At 42.2% G+C, this 22,460-nt stretch overlaps 1 protein-coding gene across 1 annotated transcript in view; it reads left to right on the forward strand.

Annotated features, from left to right (window-relative positions):
- Positions 1-939: 939 nt before the first annotated feature.
- Positions 940-22,460, forward strand: part of SYTL2 (synaptotagmin like 2) — a 116,520-nt gene continuing 94,999 nt past the window's right edge. Inside the window, exon 1 of the mRNA XM_077778409.1 lies at positions 940-996. The gene's annotated coding sequence lies outside the window, so the exon portion shown is untranslated. The remainder of the gene's footprint in view (positions 997-22,460) is intronic.

Below are 22,460 nucleotides of genomic sequence, written 5' to 3' on the forward strand. Positions count from 1 at the left end.
CTCTCAAAGCTTGGGTAACAGCCAGAATACACAAAGTAACACAGCAGAAGGATTCCTGGGCCAGGTTAGCAGCCCAGCACCCAGCAATGAATGAAGTCGGTGGGGATCAGCATTTGCAAGTCTGAGAGAAGGAAGATTTTTGGAAGAACCAAAGGCAGACCTGGGCCAATTGGATGGATGACAAAAATGGGGAAAATAAGAATGGAGAAGGCCTTAAGGTTTACCTCTTTCAGAAATTTGTCTGGGCTCGCCCCATCATTGGTAACCTTTTTTTAATTGGCCGTGATACTATGCCTTCCAGCACCTTCCAGCAGTGTACCCTTCCTCATTGCACACTCATGGAGTGGCTCAGTCTGTACACATCACGCTCACAACTTACCCAGATATTATTGGAAACTTTTCAAGCATCACTTCACTTAATCCTCTCAACTGCCTGTGAGATTTTTTTTAAATCTAATTTACACTTTAGGAAACTGACGTCCGGAGCGGTTAAAGCATCTTGATCCCATCCGCTTTCCCGACGCGGTGGCCACCCCTTCTCTCTGAGTGGACGGGTTCCTTGCGCGCCAAGTTCTCCGGCTTCAGGGACCCCCGACGCACAGTGGTCACAAAATAAGTGGACTCATTTGCACAGTGAAGAAGTTGCTTCGGGGCAAGGTGCACTGGAGGAGGCCCGAGCGGGGAGGGCCAAGGGGAAGAGAAGAACTGGGAGGGGCGGAGGAAAGCAGGAGATGGCCTGGGGAGCCGGCGGGGCGAGGAGCGCCGGGGGCGGGGCGAGGAGCGCCGGGGGCGGAGAGCAGGCGCCACGCCATTGGTTTTCGAGCCCGGGAGCCGCCCCTGCGCGCCGGCCCCCCGCCCGCAGTGGGGAGCTTGCACCCGCCCCCGTGCGCTGACAGCGGCGGGGCGACACCTGGACGGCCCAGCGAACTTGCGGGGCTAGAGCGGCAGGCGCGCCTTGGCGGGAGAGGAGGCTCGCAGCGCCGGGTCCGGAGGCAGGTAACGCGCAGCACCCGGGGTTTCGGGGTTTGCACCGCCCTGTCCGGTCTGTGGACTCGAGGACGCGGGAGGCGGCCAGAAGCTCTCCGTGCCCCGCTGCGACTAAAGCAGCAGAGTTCTAGTCTCTCTTTCTCTGCCCACTCCGGGTGTTACCTAAGGCAACTTTCTTTCCCTCTCTGGGTCTCTCTTTCCTCCTAAGTGAGGGAGGTGTTGGTGTTGACTGATGCTTTGTAGTCTTCGGAGTTCTAAAGCGTGAGCAGCGTTTTGGCAACCCGCAAGGTCCCTTCAAATCCGCACCTACTTAAAAGCCAGGTCCGCTGCTTTGGGGTCCGAGTCCTCAGGAAGCCGACGTGCCGTGTAGGCGGGGGTTCTGCTGGGCTGTCGCGTTTCCTGGGGCGTTTGAGGACTGATCCTGGGCTTGGCGCTGGCTGTTGGCGGGGCCTGGCTGCAGAGCAGCTGCCCCCACATTGCTCAGGTGAGGTAAGGGAGGGCGTCAGGACCTATCTACAGGTGGGGTGTTGGGAAGGAGGGGTTGGGAGCCCATGAGGTGTACTTGGAAAAAGAGCAGTTTGTTTTGGAATTATCTCCCTACACCCATACCTAGTTCCGTCGTGAGTTACAAATCACAGGAGTGGGGTTTCTCGTCTTTTCAGAGCGGAAAACATTACTTCAGCGGACTAGGACATAGGGCTCCATAAGCTGGTATGAAGTGGGCCTCTCTCTCTCTGCACCCATCCTGCCTCCTCTTCCCTTTCCTTCTTTCCTGCTTTTATCAATACTCTTTGATTTTGAGGGCCCCATTTTCTCTCTGAATGAAAAGTCCTTATTTTCATTTAGTGCTGGTTTGTGACCAGCAGACTCCAGAGCTTTGGGCGCTGGGTAGGGATGGACCCTGGATAGGAACAGGCAGCCTCCTGACCTACAGAGCCTTGCAGGAATGTGCAGAGGAAGCCCAGTGGGCTTTAGACAGACAGACAGACAGACACTGGAAGGTGGGATGGATTCAAACTGCTGTCCAGCTTCCTGTCCCTTTCTTGGCAGCCATTCCCAGTGAGGAAATAGTGGCCCCAGCTGTCAGTTGTGGCAGCCAAACAGAGGATGGTTGAAAGGAGTTGAGGATTTTGATGGGTTTCTGTGGAAAGTCTCCAGGTGCTCCCTCCCCTCCCTTTACCCCTATAGTTCTTGTGTACCTTAGTGTGGTGTCTGGGTGAAATCAGATGCCAGGACCTGTCAAGAGTGGTGGGGAAGGAGGCATGGCAGTGGCATTATTGACTGTCTTTATTGGGCACTTATGGGCCAGACACTCTTCTTTGTGTATAATGTGTCTTTAGTTCTCAAAAAACCATATGAGGGATCCTATACTGTCAGTTAACCCATTTTACCAATGAGAAACTGAGGTTTAGAAAGATCACTTCTTTTAGTCACATAGCTAGAAAACAAAATAGCTGGGATGCAAATCTAGCCTCTCTGATGCTAAAACTTGTGATCTTTCTACCTTTTTTGGTGATTAATGGTAAGTTGGACTAGTAACAGCAAAAATTACTATTACTGAGTTCTCACAAGTGCCAGACACTGTTTAAAGCATTTTTGAAGAGTTAATAGGGTGCCTGGGTGGCTCAGTCAGTTAAGCAGTTGACTTTGGCTCAGGTCATGATCCCATGGGTTTATGGGTTCGAGCCCTGCATCGGGCTCTGTATTGACAGCTCAGAGCCTGGAGCCTGCTTCGGATTCTGTGTCTCCCTCTCTCTCTGCCCCTCCCCACTTACACTCTGTCTCTCAAAAAATGCGTAAATGTTTAAAAAAATTTTAAAGAAGAGTTATGCCACTAATTATGCAGGAGTTTTGGTCATTTTGGTCATGAGTGACTGCCTTAGCCTTTCTCAAGCAGCAGTGCTATTCCAGAACGCCTGCCTGATCCCACCCAGCTGCTAGTGAGTGAATGGGGCAGAGACCCTGTTTGGTTTATCCTAGAGGTGGTTTGAGGTCTAATGAAAGATTGATTGTCCACATCTAATCCGTTAGACCTGACCGTTGGCTTGTGAATGATCCCACTGTCCCCTAAGAGGCCTTTCTCAGGTTTTGCTCAATAAACATTTGTGGAATGAATGAATTAGTGCCTTGTGCAGAGTGGTCTGTTGTCCTGCAGAAATGGGGCAGCCCAGGGCTCACCATGCTCAGAACCCAGGATGCCAGGCCGGGCAGTTCTCTCCTTTGGGCAAGGGAGGTAATGTGAACTATGCCCCTGTGGGCTTCTAGATTTGCCTGCTTTATAAGGAATTTTAAAAGTTATAGATGAGGAAAAACTGATTTTTTTTAACTAACAGGAAAAATCACTTAGTCTCTCTTAAAAAGGGAAGGAAATAAGATGGTGCTATTTGCTATAGGGCTTCCCAAACTTCTTCATAGAAGAATCTCCAATAATGAAACTGACAAGTGCTCCTAGGAGTTGGGGTACAGTTCAGATTGACCCCAGCAAGCTTGAAAATTGTTTTAAGAAATTATGCAATTTTTAAATTAAAAAATATGTTGAATTTGGTTTCAATATATAAAACAAGTTCTTTCCTCAAAATATTTGTGTACAATATTGGTATATTATTTTATATTCTTGGAGGCTGAGAGTACCCAAGTACTGGAGAAGTAGGGCAGGTTTTCTGGTCTGGTGGCATAGAGTACTATTTGCATTTTTCATACACTTGGTTTACAGTAATAGAGCTTCCCAACCCTTTGTGGAGATAACCCCTTTCCTATTTATCAGAATGAAGAACATGTTTTAAAAATAAAAACAATCTTTACTGTTTGACCCCTACCGGCTTTATTAAGATATAATTGACATATAACATTGTAGAAGTCCATGATGATTTCATATGTGTATACATTGTTACTATTTTTTGTAGTGAGAACATTTAAGATTTACTCTCTTAGCAATTTTCAAGTATGAATACTATTGTATATTAGATCCTCAAAATTTATTCATCTTAGGATTGGAAGTTTGTGCCCTTTGACCAACCTCTCCCCATTTCTCCCTCTCCCCAATCTCTGGCAACCACCATTCTATTCTCTGTTTCTGTGAGTTCAGCTCTTTATTGATTGCATCTACAAGTGAGATCCTTATTGTTTGTTTTGCTATTACCAAAGAAACATATATATAGTGGAAAAAGAAAAAATGCAGATTAGCATTAATAATAATATATCTATACTTAGAAAAAACTAATGCAAAACTTGGGACATATAATCTTCCAAATCTTTTTCTCTGTATCTATATGAGTACATTAAAAAAAAAAAAAATGAACAAATGAAGGGATGCCTGCCTGGCTCAGTCAGAAGAGCATGTGACTCTGGATCTTGGAACCATTCGTTCAAGCCCCATGTTGGGTGTAGAGATTACAACAAAAAATAATCCAAAAAAAAAAAAAAAAGAATCTCAGCAAGCCGAAAACAAAAAATGAACAAATGTATTAATACAACCCTTACTTTTGATTCAGTCATCCTCAGAGCTAGGAGCCATCTCAGACTGTTTTTGAAAGGATGTGGAGAACAACTTTTGAATAATTAAAATCATCCTAAAGGTTAATCCTGTTTGTGAAGTTCACCCTCCCATAATTCCCCCGTGTCAGATAGTTCCCAGCAGAGGGAAGTGCCTGCCTTTGGGGCTGCTGCTGAAGTCCCAGGGTCCAGCTGTGCTTCTTGTGAAATGACTCACGTGTCTTAATTGTAACAGAAAAGGTAGCTCCTCAGTGTTGTTGAAGTGAAAATGTGGGCAGAGAATTCTAAAGCTAAATTGCACAGGGAGGAGCCTTGGATAAGATCATTGCTCCAGCACTGCATTTTTTTATTGTTGTTTATTTTTGAGAGAGAGAGAGATAGTGAGTGAGCAGGGGAGGAGCAGAGAGAGGGACAGAGAATCCCAAGTAGGCTTCTGTCAGTGCAGAGTCCAATGCAGGGCTCAAACTATGTGATCATAACCTGAACCAAAATCAAGAGTCAGACACTGACCAAGGTGCCCCTCCAGCATTGAATTTTATTACTTGTGTGGCTTTGGGCAAGACAGGTAGCTTCTCTGAACTGGTTTCCCTTCCTTAGATTGGGGATAATGACACCTACTCTACCTTCGCCTACCAGAGTCACTAATGAGGACCAGGTGTCAAGTATTGTTAACTTAAATTTGCATGCAAGCGTTTTATGCTATTTTTAAAAGGAGGCTTAAATGTAGAAAGATCAAAAGTATTGTCAGTCTTTATAAAACGCTGGAATCTAACTTTTGGGCTTAACATTAGCAGGACTTAATTATAATGCAAATGCTCTATTGGATCATCCCCACTCTAAGTTTTCTTCAAAGAATAGAAAATTCCTTGATGGCTAACATTTCATTGCTGTTCATCACAATTCTGAACTGAAGGAAAGGGCAGAAAATAGTCCCATTTCATAGAATAAAAGCAGGCTTGCCATTCAGGAGAACTGTTCATTGGCACAGAGAGTCAAGTCCCAGGGCTGTTTCTAGTTGCCTTAAGAAGACAGAGGTGTATAAGGGAGAAGCAGTGAGAGTAACTGGAAAGACAGTGTGTGTGTGTGTCTGTGTGTTGGGGGGTCGTGGCTGTATACTAGAAGCCACTGCCTCAGGGTTGCTCACGGGCATGCACTCAATTCAGTTCTGGAGAGAGGAATGGGCCCTGTGTTTGGATTGGGAGGCAGGTGTCTCGGCTTCTATTTCTGCCCCAAAGACAAGCTGTGTAATCTTAGTCATATCCACTTCTTGAGCTTTGGTTTCTTTATAAAGTGAGGGAATAGGACCAGATGAGGTAACTTGAAGTCTTAAAAATCTATGATTCTGGGCCTTCTATTGTCTATGCCTGCCCAAATGGAACTTTGGTAGAGAATTACCACATTGAGATAAGTCAGGTATGGGAAAATGTTCCCACTTCCTGTTGCTCCCAGCTTTTGGTGCCCCTCATGATTTCCTACGGGTCTTCCCAGCTGAATACCCTTATGCAGAACATAAGATCCATAGATCATTGAGAGAAGAATTGTTTTTGCTCGTCTATTTGTTACTCTTAACTAGAACCTCCTTAGATTGTTGGGAGGGAGAAATGCTTTCGGTAACTTCTGGGAAGGTTAGTTGACAGAAGTATAGTAAAAGTAGGTTATTTACGGTAATAGGGCTATGTATATGTCACAATATACTGGCTTTTGAAATTACTAAATACAGTATTTTTCCTTAGTGCCCATTGGGAACTTGGCCTGTGCTATGCTATGGCTTTTACAGAATGTGGGAGAAGCACACTCTTTTTTTTTTTTTTTTTACAAATAGTTTATTGTCAAATTAGTTTCCACATAACACTCAGTGCTCATCCCCACAAGTGCCCTCCTCCATGCCCATCCCCCCTCCCCCCTACATCCATCAGTCCTCAGTTTTTGTCAGCATTCAAGAGTCTCTCATGGTTTGCCTCTCTCCCTTTCCCCCACCATTTCCGCCCTTCTTCTCCCCCTTGTTCCTCTGTCAAGTTCCTCCTAATCCTCCTATACGTGCAAACATGTGATATTTGTCCTTCTCTGCCTGACTTATTTCACTCAGCATAACACCCTCAAGGTCCATCCATGTGGCTACACATGGCCAGATTTCATTTTTTCTCATTGCCATGTAGTATTCCATGGTATAGATAAACCACATCTTCTTGATCCATTCGTCCGTTGATGGACACTTAGGCTCTTTCCATGTTTTGGCTATTGTTGAGAGTGCTGCTATGAACATTGGGGTACATGTGCTCCTATGCCTCAGCATTTCTGTATCCCTTGGGTAAATTCCTAGCAGTGCTATTGCTGGGTCATAGGGGAGTTCTACTGTTAATTTTTTGAGGAACCTCCACACTGTTTTCCAGAGGGGCTGTACCAGTTTACATTCCCACCAACAGTGTAAGAGGGTGCCCGTTTCTCCACATCCTTGCCAGCAGGGAGAAGCACACTCTTGAGTGGCTCCAACTCAAGGAGAGGGAGAGGCAAGGAGGAAGGGAAGGGGGGAAGGAAGGCTGGAGAGATAAGGAGGTAGGGAGAGGGACAGGAGAAAGCAGAGAGTACCAGTTGTGGTTAGAATACAATGGAGATGAAAAGACCAATTTGGTCTTTTGGTCAATTTGGGAAAAGACTAAGTCCCCTAGGACTTGGACTTTTGGTTTAATTTTGCATCTACATTGCCCAGCCCCCAATGGGAACTTAGTAAAGTATTTTTAATGAATTAGTAAATGAGTAAATGAAAGAATGAATGATTCTTCTGAAAGGAAATTTTTGCCAAAGGTATAGTGACCTTCAAGGTGGTTGCAGTGACCTCTTTATAGATGTGAGATGTGTGCTTAGAACCTATGAAAACACTTTCCTGTGTGTTATCCTGCACAATGATGATAGACTTAAAAAAAAAAACAAACCCAAAATGAAAGCATTTCCTAATGCCATACTTTCTAGACACTTCACAGCTACTAGTAAAAAAGGATTTGGTTTATTATTTCTAGATAAGTCTTTCTGTACAAGCACCAAGAAATATTTGAAGAGTGGGGTATAAGACCTGTAAACAGTCCACAAATTTATATTCCAAGTCAAAGGGAGAAAGACAGGCATTGCTTAACTTGTGGGTGAATAAACATTTTTTCCCCCTTGCAGAAGCATTGTTTTACAATAAGTCTTGACAGAACTGGTGCCATCAGCTTCTGATTAGACAGATGTGTTTTGTGCCACCATTACTCATGGCCACAGGCGCCTGGGCTCTCCTGCCACTCGCTGAGTCAGCTGATTAAAACATTGGGCTGTGAGGCTGAAGGCAGGGGCTAGATCCGAGGCCAAGCCAAGTGGCTCAGTCAGATCTGTGCCTCAGCCACTCCCACCCCTTCTACCAGCAATCTGTACTGGGAGGGAGACTGAACTGTGGTGTGTTAGGTTGATTAGGGAAGATTCTTCACCATTGTTCATTTTAGATTAGTCATTCGAGTTTTAGACGTAAGAGGTCTGGGTTTTCAGTTTAGTTCTTTGATTTTTTTTTTTAGAGTGAACTCGGGGCGCCTGGGTGGCTTAGTCGGTTAAGCGTCCGACTTTCGCTTAGGTCATGATCTCGCGGTTCGTGGGTTCGAGCCCCGCGTCGGGCTCTGTGCTGACTGCCAGCTCAGAGCAAAAAAAAAAAAAAAGTCTAGAGTGAACTCTAAGGTTGTTTCAGGTTTACCATCTTGGGACATGCTGATGGTATGCATTCTGAGACTTTTGCTACTCCACATCAACTCTCACCATGGCATATCATGTCTTCAGTGTGCCTAAAATAGGGATCATCATACCTGTCTCACAAGTTGCTCAGAGTTTTAAATGAGGTCACATATTTAATGAAAAACAGCAAAAACAGATGGAGATGCTGTTGCTGGCTGGTTGGCCAAAGACTCATCAGCCAAGCACTCACCACCTCATACCTGTGTGGTGTCATTTTTCATTTAACTACAGTTTTTATGTGACATATATTCAAGATGCCTTATGAATTGTTGAAACCATAGGCATTAAGTCTGCAAATGCTATGGGTCTCCTGCATTGATAGTGCCTGGGGATAGTAACTGATGAGGTAGGATTCATCGTCCTTAGTTATTTCAAAATTATTTTTATCTGATCAGGTATGTTCTTTGTTGGTATAACATATTTGATTATATCTGGTTGCTTCAGATTGCTTTTTTAAAGCCTACGAGGAAAGTGAATGATGATGCTATCTGACCTTTACTGAGCAGTTACTGTGTACCAGGCACTGTTCTAAACACTGTACCTACATCCCTTTATTTAATCTTCACAGTAGTCTATTATTGATACTATTTTGAGTACTCTTATTTTTCCCATTTGATGATGATGAATTAAGGCACAGGTAAGTTAAAGAAGTTACCCAGATGACATAGCTAATAAAAGAAAGGACAGGGATTTGAACCCAGGCAGTCTGACTCTAGAGCCCATGCTTTGGATCATCAGAGGATAGCCTTTTCAATCAAAAATGTCCCTTTTATTTGTCTGTAAAGTATGAGAAAGTCACATTCACACACTGAGTATCTGCCTGTACCCTAAGTGCATTCCACTCTACTATTCATGGAAACAAGAAGCTGAAAACACTTCTAGATGCAGAATAAGGATGCATAGCTTGGCAAATTTTTTTCTTTTCTTTTCTTTTTTGTTGTTTGTTTGTTTGTTTGTTTGTTTTGAGAGAGAGAGCCTGAGTGGGGGAGAGGGGCAGAGAGAGAGAGAGAGGGAGAAGAAAGAGAGAGAGAGAGAGAGAGAGAAAAAAAGAATCTCAAGCAGGCTCCACACTAAGCAGGGAGACCTATGCTTGATCCCAAAACCCTGGAATCATGCATGACCTGAGATGAAATCAAGAGTCAGAAACTCAACTGACTGAACCACACAGACACCCACTTAGCAAACCTTTTGACCATACAAGATAATAGTTGAAAATGAGCTTGTTGCATGATATTCAGGACATTTTATTGCCTAGAGATAGCAATAATTAAGTTTAAGTATTACAGGAAATATCTGGGAATGAGGCTTACAAAATGATGAGCCAACAACTTAATGCCCCATTTCAGTATCAGTACAGTGCTGTAATATAGTAACTGAAGTGTTGTCTTAGGAAGTAAAGTCCTTGTAGCTCTGCTTACATTAGGGAAGTCACATCATTTGTGATCTTTTGCTTAGAAGAGCAAAATTCTTTCTTTCCCATTCATTTTAGGGATGTTATGAATAATAACAAGAAAAGAATGCCTACTATTGAGTACATACTATGTGTCAGTCCCTTGCTAGGCCATTGCTCATCTAATTGGAAGGACAACTCTGAACTAGATGATAATTGCCTAATTTACCGATGAGGAAATAGAAGCACAAAGAAGTTAAGTACATTGCCCAAGGTCAACAACAGTGAATGGCCAAACAAACATTGAAACTCTGGTTACTTACCTTGACTTAAAAGCCTGTGCTCTGTCCCCTGGCCAGTACTGCATCTTTCTGGGGCTTCTTTAGAGGAAGCATGTTACATCCACATTTACTGAATCCTGTGTTGAAACGTGTTGTTTGGCTTGAGACTCATAACAAATTATTATATTTGAAACTGGGATTGTTCTAGAAAACCTGGAACATTTATGTTACTATAGAAGTAGTAATGATGGGGCGCCTGGGTGGCTTAGTCGGTTAAGCGTCTGACTTTCGCTTGGGTCATGATCTCGCGGTTCGTGGGTTCGAGCCCCGCGTCGGGCTCTGTGCTGACTGCCAGCTCAGAGCCTGGAGCCTGTTTCAGTCTGTGACTCCCTCTCTCTCTGACCCTCCCCTGCTCACACTGTCTCTCTCTCTCTCCTAGAAAAAAAAAAAGAAAAAAGAAAAAAAAAGAAAAAAAAAAGAAGTAGTAATGATGGACTTGATATAAGTCTTACAGGAGAAAAGTATGGTTTTCCCAGCACACCACAGCCTAAGGAGTCAGATGCTTACTTGGTATCTAAGAAGGAGGATGGTCTGGAACCAGAGTAACTGAAATATGACCTAGAGAGCTGGCAAGTAATTATTTCTTTAGGCTTAATATCTGGAAGACCCCAATACTTTTTATTTTGGGGTATCATGTAGGAAATGAGAAGGAGTATATGAAGAACCTGAGTAAAACAAAGTTGGTCTTCATATTGTACATGCTGTAGAGGTTTATTAAATTAAAGAGTTCTTTATACCAGTTACCCTACTCACCACTTAAATATGACACTTTTTTTACTCTGATAGCATGCACACTCAAGTGTTTTTGAAATAGTGTCATACCATCTTTATGCAAATACAATCATTGTGTTCTTGCTAGAGTCCTGGGGATTCTTTGCTCTCTGACAGTTAATAACAGATGGTTGTGAGGTACAGTCACAGGTGAAAAGTCAGAAGTCAGAATTTTATGAAGCACAGTGGCTGGCAAGGTGATAGGGGTGAGCTATAGTAAGGAAGGTGTTTCTGGATTGTGTTCATGGGCAAATGTGAGTCTCAAAGCCCATGTTCCCTGTAGAGGCCACTGTCGTGGAATAAACTTGGCTTTGGAGTCAGACAGTATTGCGTTCACGCCTGGGATCGATTTATTAATTGTGTAACTGAACAAGTAATTTAACCTCTATCTCAGCTTTCTTTTCTGAAAAAATTGCATTCATCTTCCATTTCTCGCAAAGTGGCTCTAAGAAATAAATAAGATAATGAATATATTAAAGTGCCTAACTCTGTGTCTTGCACAGAGTCACTGGTCAGTGTTAGTTCCCTTCCCCCTCTCTTCTCTTCCTCCTTTCCTCTTGGATTCCTCTGCTGGCTCTTGAGAGTTTCCATTGTACAAGATTTGCCATTACCCAGCTATACTTCATCAAATCAGTTAATTTCACAGATGCTTAAGTTTCCACCTATAGGAAACAAGGGTTGATGATCTTTGCCCCACTTATTTTATAGGGTCTTCATCTAAGTAGTTAAGTCGACGACTGGATTCTAGGGATTAAAAAAAGGACAAGAAAATGCTCCTAACAAGGGCAACCATGGTAATGAGTACTTACAGTTCACTATAAATGTTCTGATGGAAATACATACAGCTTATTGTGAGACTGCGGAGAGCACTGCCTGCGAAAGTTGGAAGGTCACAAATGAGTTGGAACCATAGCCCAGTAGGAGTTTGCTAGATTGAGAGGGGAATGGGATAGAGAGAACAGGTTCAAGGATTTTCATGTTCGGTGTCATGGAGGCAGGAAGGGCATGGGATTCCAAAGGAGAGACCACAATATTGTCACACAGGGTAGATAAGTTGTGGCTGGAGGTGCTGCTCATGTGGTGGGCTAAAGCCCAATGGTGAAGCCAGGCTAAAAAGTTGCCCTTTACTGGGGTGCCTGGGTGGCTCAGTCATTTGAGCATCTGACTTTGGCTCAGGTCATGCTCTTGCAGCTTGTGGGTTAGAGCCCTGCACCAAAACTTGCCCTTTACCTTGGAGGTTGCAAGGAACTAATGGAAGTGTCCCAATCTTGTGAGTGAAATAGCTGGGTTTCTCTTTAGAACAAACAGCCTAAATTATGGAAATTGTTAACATTGCTCAAGTTATGAAAGATGGATTTGATGGAAGGCACACTTATGGGTAAGAGAAATAGTATATTTTAAAGCTTTTTTTGTAAAAGGTAGTTGTAGAGATGGTGCTGCTATTAAATTCAAGCTTCTGCATGAAGGTACATGTGTATAGGAAAATAAGAACTCCATATACTAATTTATAGACTGGACCACTTGGAGCCATATTATTCCAAAAGGATGAATATGTTCTGCTTTGGAGCTAAGCATATTTACCATTTTTCAGTTAAAGGACCAGGTATGCTTTTGGCAAATGATCAAGGCTTAGATCCAGAAAGATGTTAAGATGGTTTTCTGGTTTTTTTTGTTTTTTGTTTTTTGTTTTTTTGGATATCCAGCCTTGAGTTTAAGATCCTGGAAGTAGTTGACACCCAATGCGTGCTGAATTCGGGTGGTGATTTGCTGAATTTCTTGTGCTTAGCATGTGCTGCTGTGGTTAGCAGTCCCTGAATTTCCTCAGAGGAGCAGGGAGGCCTAGGCCACAAAACTATCATTTACGGGCAAATTGCAAGAAACTGGGTGACCTTTCTCCTTAAGTAGTCAGAGTAAAACACAAATACACTCAAGTGTGTTTGTGTGTTTCTAGGACTGTGTTTATGTTTTCCTGAATGCTGTCTGCTTTTTCCAGGCCAGAGGGAATACCATATATATGCCCAGGGCTCCTCAGGGAGAGCCACTGGGGAGATTTGCCTTGGTTACTAGAGGTACCTAGATGTAAAGAAGACACTTACTTCCTCACACGAACTGGGTGGTGGCTGGGAACCAAAGGTGTGAGGAGATGTGGTTCCACTTGCAAGGTTCTGCTGGAGACAATTGAGCACCAGTGTTTGCTTGGTGTGTGAGGAAGTGAGGATGGAGTGGGTGCTTTCTCCTTCCCTGATAGCCTTTTCCTAGGATCACTCTCTGAGCATCCGGAAACTGAAAGCGGGTCTTGGGCTCACATGTGGTGCTCAGGGAGGATTATGTACCTCTCAAACTCCTAAAGGCATCTCTTCTTGGAGTCTTAGAGTATGAGATCTTTGAACCTGCCTTTCTCCATGTGCTGGCTTCAGGTCCTTCTCACTAAGTTAATTGAGCTTGGGCTGAGATCTTTGATAGATCTGGGTTTGGTCTCGAGACCAAAGGCACACAGGCTGATGAACTGCGGGTGGGAGTGGTCAGGTCTCTGAAGGGTGTGTGTGTTTCACTGTTTCTAATTACAATGAACAAGTGTTTTAAGTGTAGTTTAATATTTAAATACACTATGGTTGGTTGATTTTTATTTCTCCTTTTTAAAAAAACTGTTATTAAATAGTGAACATTTGTTGATAAAAGGGGAAGCATGCTCTGGTGGGAAGAATATGGGGTTTGGAGAAAAGAGTTCATTCAACAAACACTTACTGAGTGTTTGTTATGTGCCAGAAATTGTTTTAGGCTCAGAATTCAGTGGGGAAGGGGTGTCTGGGTGGCTTAGTTGGTTAAGCGTCTGACTCTTGATTTCCTGTTCAGGTCACAATTCCAGGGTTGTGGGATCAAGCCCCATGTTGGGCTCCAAGATGAGCATGGAGCCTACTTAAGATTGTCTCTCTCTCTCTCTCTCTCTCTCTGCCCTTTCTCTCTCTCTCTCACTCTCTCTCTCTCTCTCAAATTAAAAAAGAAAGAATTCAGTGGGGATTCTGTGATCACTGTGCAGTATAATGTTAATAGTCAGATGTGAACATAGGAGAAGGAGGTTGGAGTGGTGAGGGGAAGAGGATCAAGTGCCAAGGGCTTCCTGGAAGGGGTAGCACTTGAAAGGAGATTGAGGGATGAATACGTAAAGTTAAGAAGCTCAGGAAATTGTGTGGTAGGCAAAATTTCATATTCAAAGCAGGACTGGCAGAAGCTAGGGGCCAGAGAGGTAGGTAGTGGGCCAATCATGGAGAGCTTTGTGCATCTGAGACTAGACTTTTTAAAGGTCCTGACTTGTGTCCTGTTCTGTGTGAAAATTGGCCCAGTACTTCTTCTCTGGGCCTCATTTTCCTTATTAGTTATATGGGGATGATAATGATTACCTGACTTTACCTCTTGGAATTATAGTGAGACTCAAGTAAGATAATAGTGAAAAATTATTGAACATTTACACAGATTAGCTCATTTAACCCTTACCACAACTTTATGAGATAGATACTATTAAGTCCATTTCACAGATGAGAAAACACAGAGATTAAGTGATGTCTAGACATAAAGCTAATAAGTGGTGGAGTCAGGATTTGAACTGAAATAGTCTGTCTAAAGAACTTCTCTGTGTGTGTGCATGTATGTGTTTATAGTGCTACCTCTGTGCTAAGCTCAAGAGCCAAGTTCTGTAGCCTCAAGGCAAAAGAAATAGCTTTTCCAAAATGCCTGTTACCAGTAGGTCTGTTTGTCTAGGGAAAAATATTGTGCCTGTTGGTGGACACCTAGCTGGTAAGCTTCTAACAGTGGAGAGGATCACTTTCCCTCAAGTGTCCTGCAGATAGTTAATTCTGGAGTGAAACAAACCAGCTGCCTCTGACAGGAGGTTCTTCTGTTCACACATCTGTTACTGAAAATGAGAGCCCCGGCATTTTCAAACCAGCGTCCCATTGGAAGGGCCTTCATTTCCTCCTTCATTCTGCCATTATCCACCATGGTTGGCTAAGGAAGCCCACCATTTTGCACAATCATCACTATCCTTTTGGACTGTGAAGAACACCTTTGATTGTCCATAAGCCTCTCCCCATTTCTGCCCATTGAAAGAGAAGGAGCAGGCAACCATTCCTAGCACCTCATCCAGTGCCACTGTCATTCAGACACCATGTTTCTACAACCATCACTCCTTTTGAGAGACTCATCAGAGGATGGGTCCCCTCTTTATACTACTTTATCTTTTATACTACTCTCCCCAGCCTCCAGAACTTGATCTCACCTTTTTTTTTTTTTCATAGTTACAAGAAGCTTTGGCTCACACACAGTTTCCTGTGGGATAGGTTTCTGTCCCACCCTGTCTTTGGCAAAGGACCCAAGTGCCATACCAATTACCAAGCCTATTGCCCTTTTCTCTGCCCCTTTCTGCCTCCACTCCTTTAAGCAGCTGACTAGGTTGGCAGCTCCCTCTTTCCTAAGGTTCTTTCCCTAGCTTTGTGACACTCTACTGTTTTGTTTTTCCACCCTGACTGCTCTTTCTCTTTTCACTTGACAAGTACAATGTCATCTGCTTTCTTCTCTTTGCTTTTTCACTGCATTCTTTTCCTTGCTGAGCTCAACCACCAGTTGAATCTCTAAGCTGGTAACTGCCATATTTATAATTCTAACCATGGCCTCTCTCGTGAGCGCTTGCTCCTCATCTCCATCGGAATTCTAGACATGTCTATGGAATTTTCTGCCATGATACCAGTTTTTACCTTTAACCTGCCAGCCTTTCTAGGCATTCTTGGTTTGGTGCATGAATCCCCCACTTAACTCTGTTTAAGAACTTTGAGTCTTGCTAGATTCATGCATTTCCCGAGGAACATTATTTCTGCTTCCTTTCCAGTTTTCTTCTCAAATGATACTTATATTTCACCTCCATTGCTACTGCCAACCTTCTTTGGCTCTTGTGAAACTGACTGAGAAAGTCCTGGCCATTTGGCTTATAGTCACTACTCTCATTCATTCATGCTAAAGTAGCATGCTTTAAAAAGTAAATACACACACATTCCCCATCATCCACTGCATAAAGGACAGTTTCAGTCTGACATTTGAGACTTTCACTGATGCAATACTAGCCTCTGTTTTTAATTCTTATCTTCTATTATCTCCTTCCCTGAACCCTGTCTTCTATTCAAACCATATTTTCCTTTCCCTATAGCAGGCTCTGTGCTTTGTTCATGTAGCTTCCTGTGCCTAGAGTGATACTTTTATTCCCCTTGTTAAGCTCTTTCTGGCTGGTCACTTACTCTCAAACCCTACCTGTCCTGAAAACTGAAGCTTTATGGCGATTCTTAACAGAATCTTCCTGGTTCGTCAGAGCAGGAAGTTTCTTCCGCCTTCTCTATCTGGCCCAATTTATACCTCTTTTATGGCCAGTATTGCATACCAACTTGTGTTATCTCTCTTTATGTACTCCTCTTATCTTCCCTATTGGTCTGAAAGTTCTTAAAGGTCAGGGACTAGGGTCTTGTTACTTCCTTAATGCCTGGAGCACAGCAGGCTGACACGGTACAAATGTGCTGAATGAATATATTTTGTGGCACTGAATTATATTCACTGTGTTTTTAAAATTTTTTAAATGTTTATTTTTGAGAGAGAGATAGAGAGAGAGAGGAGAGGCAGAGAAAGAGAATCCAAAGCAGGCTCCATGCTGTCACAGCAAAGCCTGACATGGGGCTCTCAAACTCATTAACCATGAGATCATGACCTGAGCCGAAGTTGGATGCTCAACTGATTGAGCCACCCAGTTGCCCCAACTAAGGGTTTTTGTGTGTGTTTTTTGTTTGTTTTTTAGAATTTCAATACATCTATTTGCTCTGAGAATTTAGTGGCCAGTGGGCAGGTATTAATTTGATATTTGGGTATTTGTTCTGTTGTGTGCAGAAAAGAATTCACAAAGCAAGCCTGAGCCTGCTTATGCCTAGAAAGACCTGCTTGCAAGGTCAGTCCTTTACTGGTGTCCGGGAACTTGGATTTCAGAAGGATTGCCACCACTCTAAGTTGAAAGTAGCTCATGGTACCTAAATGGTTTGTGCAAACAGTGCTGTGTATGCTAAGCACCTGCTTTCCTTCTGCGAGTCTGGAGTTTGGTTCCATGCTAGGCAGGGAGTGTTTACCTGACTAGTCTCCAGTAAAAGTCCTGGGCACCAAATCTCTAATGAACTTCCCCAGTTGGTAGCATTTCACATATGTTGTCAGAACTTGTGTGTCCTGGGTAACTCTTCCAGCAGAGGACTCTTTGAAGCTTATGCTTTTTTTTTTCCCCAGACTTCACTCCATCTACCTTTTTCTCTGCTGATTATGCTTTGTATCCTTTCAGAGTAATAAATCATAGCTGTGAGTATGACCATATGCTGCCTTATGAGTCCTTCTAATAAAGCATCAAAACCTGGGGCTGGTCTTGGGATCTCCCAACTCTATGAAATGCCACAAATGCAAAGCCAATCCCTTTTTTTTAAGCTAAGACTTCAGAGACTTGAAAGACTCAGAGAGATTATTGGTTTTTACATAAGACGAGGAGCCCAGTTCTTAAGACTATAGGTACATGGCCTTGTGAATGTACATGGTGCTCTGCAGAATAAAGCTGAAGTCTTCTTGATTGCCCACTGTAAAATTTGGGTGAGAAAGAGCTATTGGAGAAGATTTGGTTATTATTATTTTTTTTGGTAGCATCTCAAGTACTGTCAGAGTCCTAAAAATATCAGTTATCAGAACTAGGCTCCTAGAAAAGTTAAGGACAATATTTGCCTGGGATCCATTGTCATTATTCCTGTAAATTAAGAGTTGAGTTCGTTGGGCCATTTTTCCTGCCTGAGAATAAAAAGTTGACTGAGCATCCATCATGTTGAGTTTCCATTGTGTCAGACATTAGCTAGGTATGTGGTATGAATCATTTCCTTTAATCTTCACAAAGACCCTCAAAGGCAGGAATTTTAAGCCATGTACTATAGATAAGAAAATGAGGGGCGCCTGGGTGGCTTAGTTGGTTAAGCGTCCGACTTTCGCTTAGGTCATGATCTCACAGTTTGTGGGTTCGAGCCCCGTGTCGGGCTCTGTGCTGACTGCCAGCTCAGAGCCTGGAGCCTGTTTCAGTCTGTGACTCCCTCTCTCTCTGACCCTCCCCTGCTCACACTGTCTCTCTCTCTGTCTCCTAGAAATAAATAAAACATTAAAAAAAATATATTTAAAAAAAAAAAAAAGAAAATGAAACAGAGAAGTTAATATTTTCCCAGAGTCACACAGCTATGAAGTGGTAACCCTGGAGCTCAAACCCACATCTGACTCCCAAAGCAGTGCTTTCTATTTTGTTTTGTTTACCTCTGTGCTGCCTGAACACATGGTGTGACTTCATAAAATAATAATTCTCGTATCAGCTCTTTTACAAGTGGCTAAATCTTATCTGGGCCTCTGTAAATGTTAAGTTTTGAGAAGTGTTAGCTTCTGGTGCCCGGCCGGAAGTTTTAGAGATTTCCTTAACAAGGGTAGCTTTCGTGTGCATGCTCTATATGTCCAGGTCCTGGGTGTCTCCCTGCGTGGCAGTTAGTAGACTTCCCGATTCTATTCACATGCCTGCCCGGAGGAGGAGGGGATGATCTGCCCTGTCGTTTTGCCAATTTCAAAGCAAGTTTGCTTGACGTTTCTCTTCTTAACAGATTTTGGGCCAAAACTTATCTGGGAACAATTTGCTTTATTAAATCTGAAAGTAAATGGAGAGTTGTGTTTTTTTTCTTCTTTTTTAAATATAACTATAGGAGGGAAATAGAAATGGACACTTGGAGGTGCCCTCTTGTATTTTTTATAAATTAATTATTTTCATACTGCGGAATGCTTTCATAGAACATTTCTTTTTGATGATCAGCACACTTCAGTAAGGAAACAAGGCCACGGGTTCCAGAGACTGCTGTGGAAAGTGCTGAACATGAGCAAATAAATTCAGCACCTGGTACAATGCTCTGCATAGACTAGGTACACGGTTGGTTAACATTTGCTGAATGAAAGCAATTGGACCTAAGTATCTTAACTCTTTTGCTGCCCAAAGGACACAGTAACTTGGACCCTAGTTCATATTAGTGTGTTCTGGCTGAGGAAGAGAATAATCAATTATTTTTAGATCAGATGCTTAACTTGGGACCAGGCTATCCATTATCTTTCACAGAATGAAATGCAAATGATTTCTCCTTTAGAGGATACAATTTTTATTTGGATTATGGAGAATAGACTGAGTGGTGGTGATAGTAATAACAACAGCTAATACATAGAGTTTACCATGGTAGACTAAGTGCTTTACACATGCAAAATCGTTGAATCCTCACATCACCTTTTTAAGTAGATGTTTTACCAATGAGGAAGCTGAAATACAAAGAGGCTAAGTCATTTGCCCAAGGTCACATAGTAAGTGGTAATTCTGAAACATAAACGTGGATACCAAACAAGCCACTTAACCTCTTCTTAGGTAGGGGTAATGTAAGGAAATAGGAACCTAGGCATTTCCCCCATTTTTACAATTTTGGTAAAATACAAATAAAATGTGTCATTCTAAGTGTACAGTGGCATCACATTCACAGTGTTGTGCAACCATCACCATCATGCATTTCCATAGACCAGCTATCTCTCAGGTCACCAGCTAGACCCCAAGATCTGACCTTTATTGCTCACCTGTTTGTACTCACTAACCTTTGTCTTACATTCCCCCGCACCCAACCCCAAGCTCTTCTTTCCACCTTACCTCTTATCTTAGGCAAATGATACCAGATACCACCCTCAGGTGATGGCGACTGCCCCGACAAGACCTCCGCCCAGACCACACAGACCTTTTGAGTTAAATCCCTGACTCCTGAGGAGTGACCCCGGGAATGACAGGCAATTACCTGTACCTCATTATAATACTAAACTCTCCACCCACAAAGGAGCCTCAGTTTCATTTACATAACATACAATATGTGTATAGTCCTGTTTTCCTTAAGGCACATCATATGCCTGCCTCTATATACAATGACAAGGCTTCTCTAGCTAAATATTCATCCTAACCCATTCCTTCTCTCTCATTCTCTCCCTCTCCCTCTCTCTCTGAGTCACTGCTATTCCATGTGATCTTCTTATTTGCTACAAATAAAGTTTTTTTCTTTGTAACAACTAGCCTGGTGTGGTGTCTGTGATCTACCAAGGAGTGAACCCACATTGGTTGTTATATTTTCACTGAAACTCTATAAATAAAAATTTCCCATTTTCTCCTACCTCTAGCCCCTGGCAACCACTATTGCACTATCTCTGTGATTTGACTAAGTATGTCATGTAGGTGGAATCATATAGTATTTCTCTTTTTGATACTGGCTTATTTCACTTAGCATAATATCCTCAAGTTCATCTATGTTGTAGCATAGACCAACATTTTCTTCCGTTTTAAGGTTTAATAATATTCATTGTATGGATATACCACATTCTGCTCATTCATTCATCCATCAGTGGACACTTGGGTTGCTTTCATGTGTTAGCTATTGTGAATAATGTTATGAATGTGGGTACAAATATATCTTTGAGACCCTCCTTTCAGTTCTTTTGGGTATATACCGGAAATGGGACTACTAGATCATGTGGTAATTCAGTTTTTAATTTTCTGAGGAATAGCCATACGATGTTCCTCAGTAGCTCTACCCTTTCAGATTCCACCAACAGTAAACAAGGAAGGATTTCAGTTTCTCCACATCCTCACCAATACTTTGTTATTTCTTGGGTGTTTTTTGTTTTTTGTTTTTTTTAACTAGCCAGTGAAATGGATGTGAGGTGTGTCTTGTAGTTTTAATTTAAACTTTCTCAAGTAATTAGTGATGCTGAGTATCTTTTCATGTGCTTATTGGCCATTTGTATGTCTTGTTTGGAGAAATGTCTCTTCAGGTCCTTTGCCCACTTTGAATTGGGGTTTGTTGTTGCAGTTGAACTTTAGGAGTTATCTACCTAGCCTGAGTATTGATTCCTTCTCAGATATATAATTGTCAATATTTTCTCCCATTCTGTGATTTGCCTTTTTACTCTGTTGATAGTGTCTTTTGATGTACGAAATTTTTATTTTTACGAAGTCCAATTTGTCTATTGTTTTTTCTTTTGTTGTCTGTTCTTTGGTGTCATGGCCAAGAAATCACTGCCAAATTCAATGTTATGAAACTTTTTTCCCTGAATTTTCTTCTAAGAATCTTTTAGTTTTAGTTCTTAGATTTAGACCTTTGATTCATTTTGAGCTAATTTTTGTATATGGTGTTAGGTAAGGGCCCAACTTTATTCTTTTGCATGTGGATATGCTGTTTTCCCATGACCAGTTTTTGAAAAGGCTGTCCTTTCCCCACCAAATGGTCTTGGCACTCTTGTCAAAAATCATTAGAGGCAACCTAAGCATTTTTAAAAGCCATCTATTTCTTGGTATTTCTTGGTTTTATTTGTTGAAAGGAAAGTGCAGGTGAAGGGCTCCATTTTCCTTGGGTTTCTGGAGCAATTTCTGGAAATTCTGCTTTTCCTTTAAAAATCTCAAATAATTGTATTAATTTTTATCAGAAAGAAATGAGAATTCATGTTTGAGTCTTGTACCCCCCCACCCCCATAGTATAATGATTTTTTTTCTTTCTTCTAATATCAGGCAAATAGTAGAAATCAAGCCTACATAATCAGAGAAAACTTTGTAAACTCAAGGTCCCTCAATAGGGTACCAGTTCGGGGCGCCTGGGTGGCTCAGTTGGTTAAGCATCCAACTTCGACTCAGGTCATGATCTCATGGTTCGTGGGTTTGAGCCCCGTGTCAGGCTCTGTGCTGACAGCTAGCTCAGAACCTAGAGCCTCTTTCAGATTCTGTATCTTCCTCTCTCTCTGACCTTCCCCTGCTTATGCTGTCTCTCTCTCAGAAATAAATAAAACATTAAAAAATTAAAAAAAAAAAAAGGGTACCAGTTCATGGAGATACATGATGCCTAGTTGGGCATTTGGATTCTTGTGAGTTTTGGGCTATGACAGTCTATTCCATGACCTTGAGGAAGTAGGAGATTTTACTGCTTGTTCTGTTGCCCTTTAGAGTTTAAATCTGTACCTTTGAGTCATTGGACCATGGGGATTGAGGAATTGTGGGCTCTTTTCTCTAATGAATTATATAGCATCATCAATTAAAGATGGCAGAGCAGTAAGTTCTCATTTTGATATGCTTCCAATTGTGCTGGACTTGTTTTTTTAAACCACATAGTTATTTTTAATTAAATATTTTGCCACGTTTATATTTGCATTGAGGGAGCAGACTGACTAAAACAATGTGAAAATGCAATTGCCAGCTTCCAGCGACAGATTCTCCGGCCTTTTTTTGGTAATAGGATTTTTCATTTGTGCAGAACTAAGTAATGTGACAGCTGTGAGGCCTTAACCATGGAAATGCCTATTTATTTGCCTGTTGGAACAATTTCTGTGACAGAAAGTGTTGAGAACATTCCCTTGATTCTTAAGGACAAGTTTATAAAACACTGGCTTGGGGATAAATCAGTTTATATTTATTTCATGGATATTCTCAAAATTTGAGGTGACTGAAACTTTTCTCAATGTGTCTATTGGAGATTTTTAATTCAGTCTCGAAAGAGAATGGCTCATCTCTAAAACACAAATTTGATTAATAGCAATTCTCACATTACTTCCTTCCTTATAAGTATTTATATTTTATAATGAAG

The sequence above is a fragment of the Crocuta crocuta genome, unplaced genomic scaffold, assembly GCF_008692635.1.
Source record: "Crocuta crocuta isolate KB4526 unplaced genomic scaffold, BGI_CrCroc_1.0 scaffold1247, whole genome shotgun sequence".
NCBI lineage: Eukaryota > Metazoa > Chordata > Mammalia > Carnivora > Hyaenidae > Crocuta > Crocuta crocuta.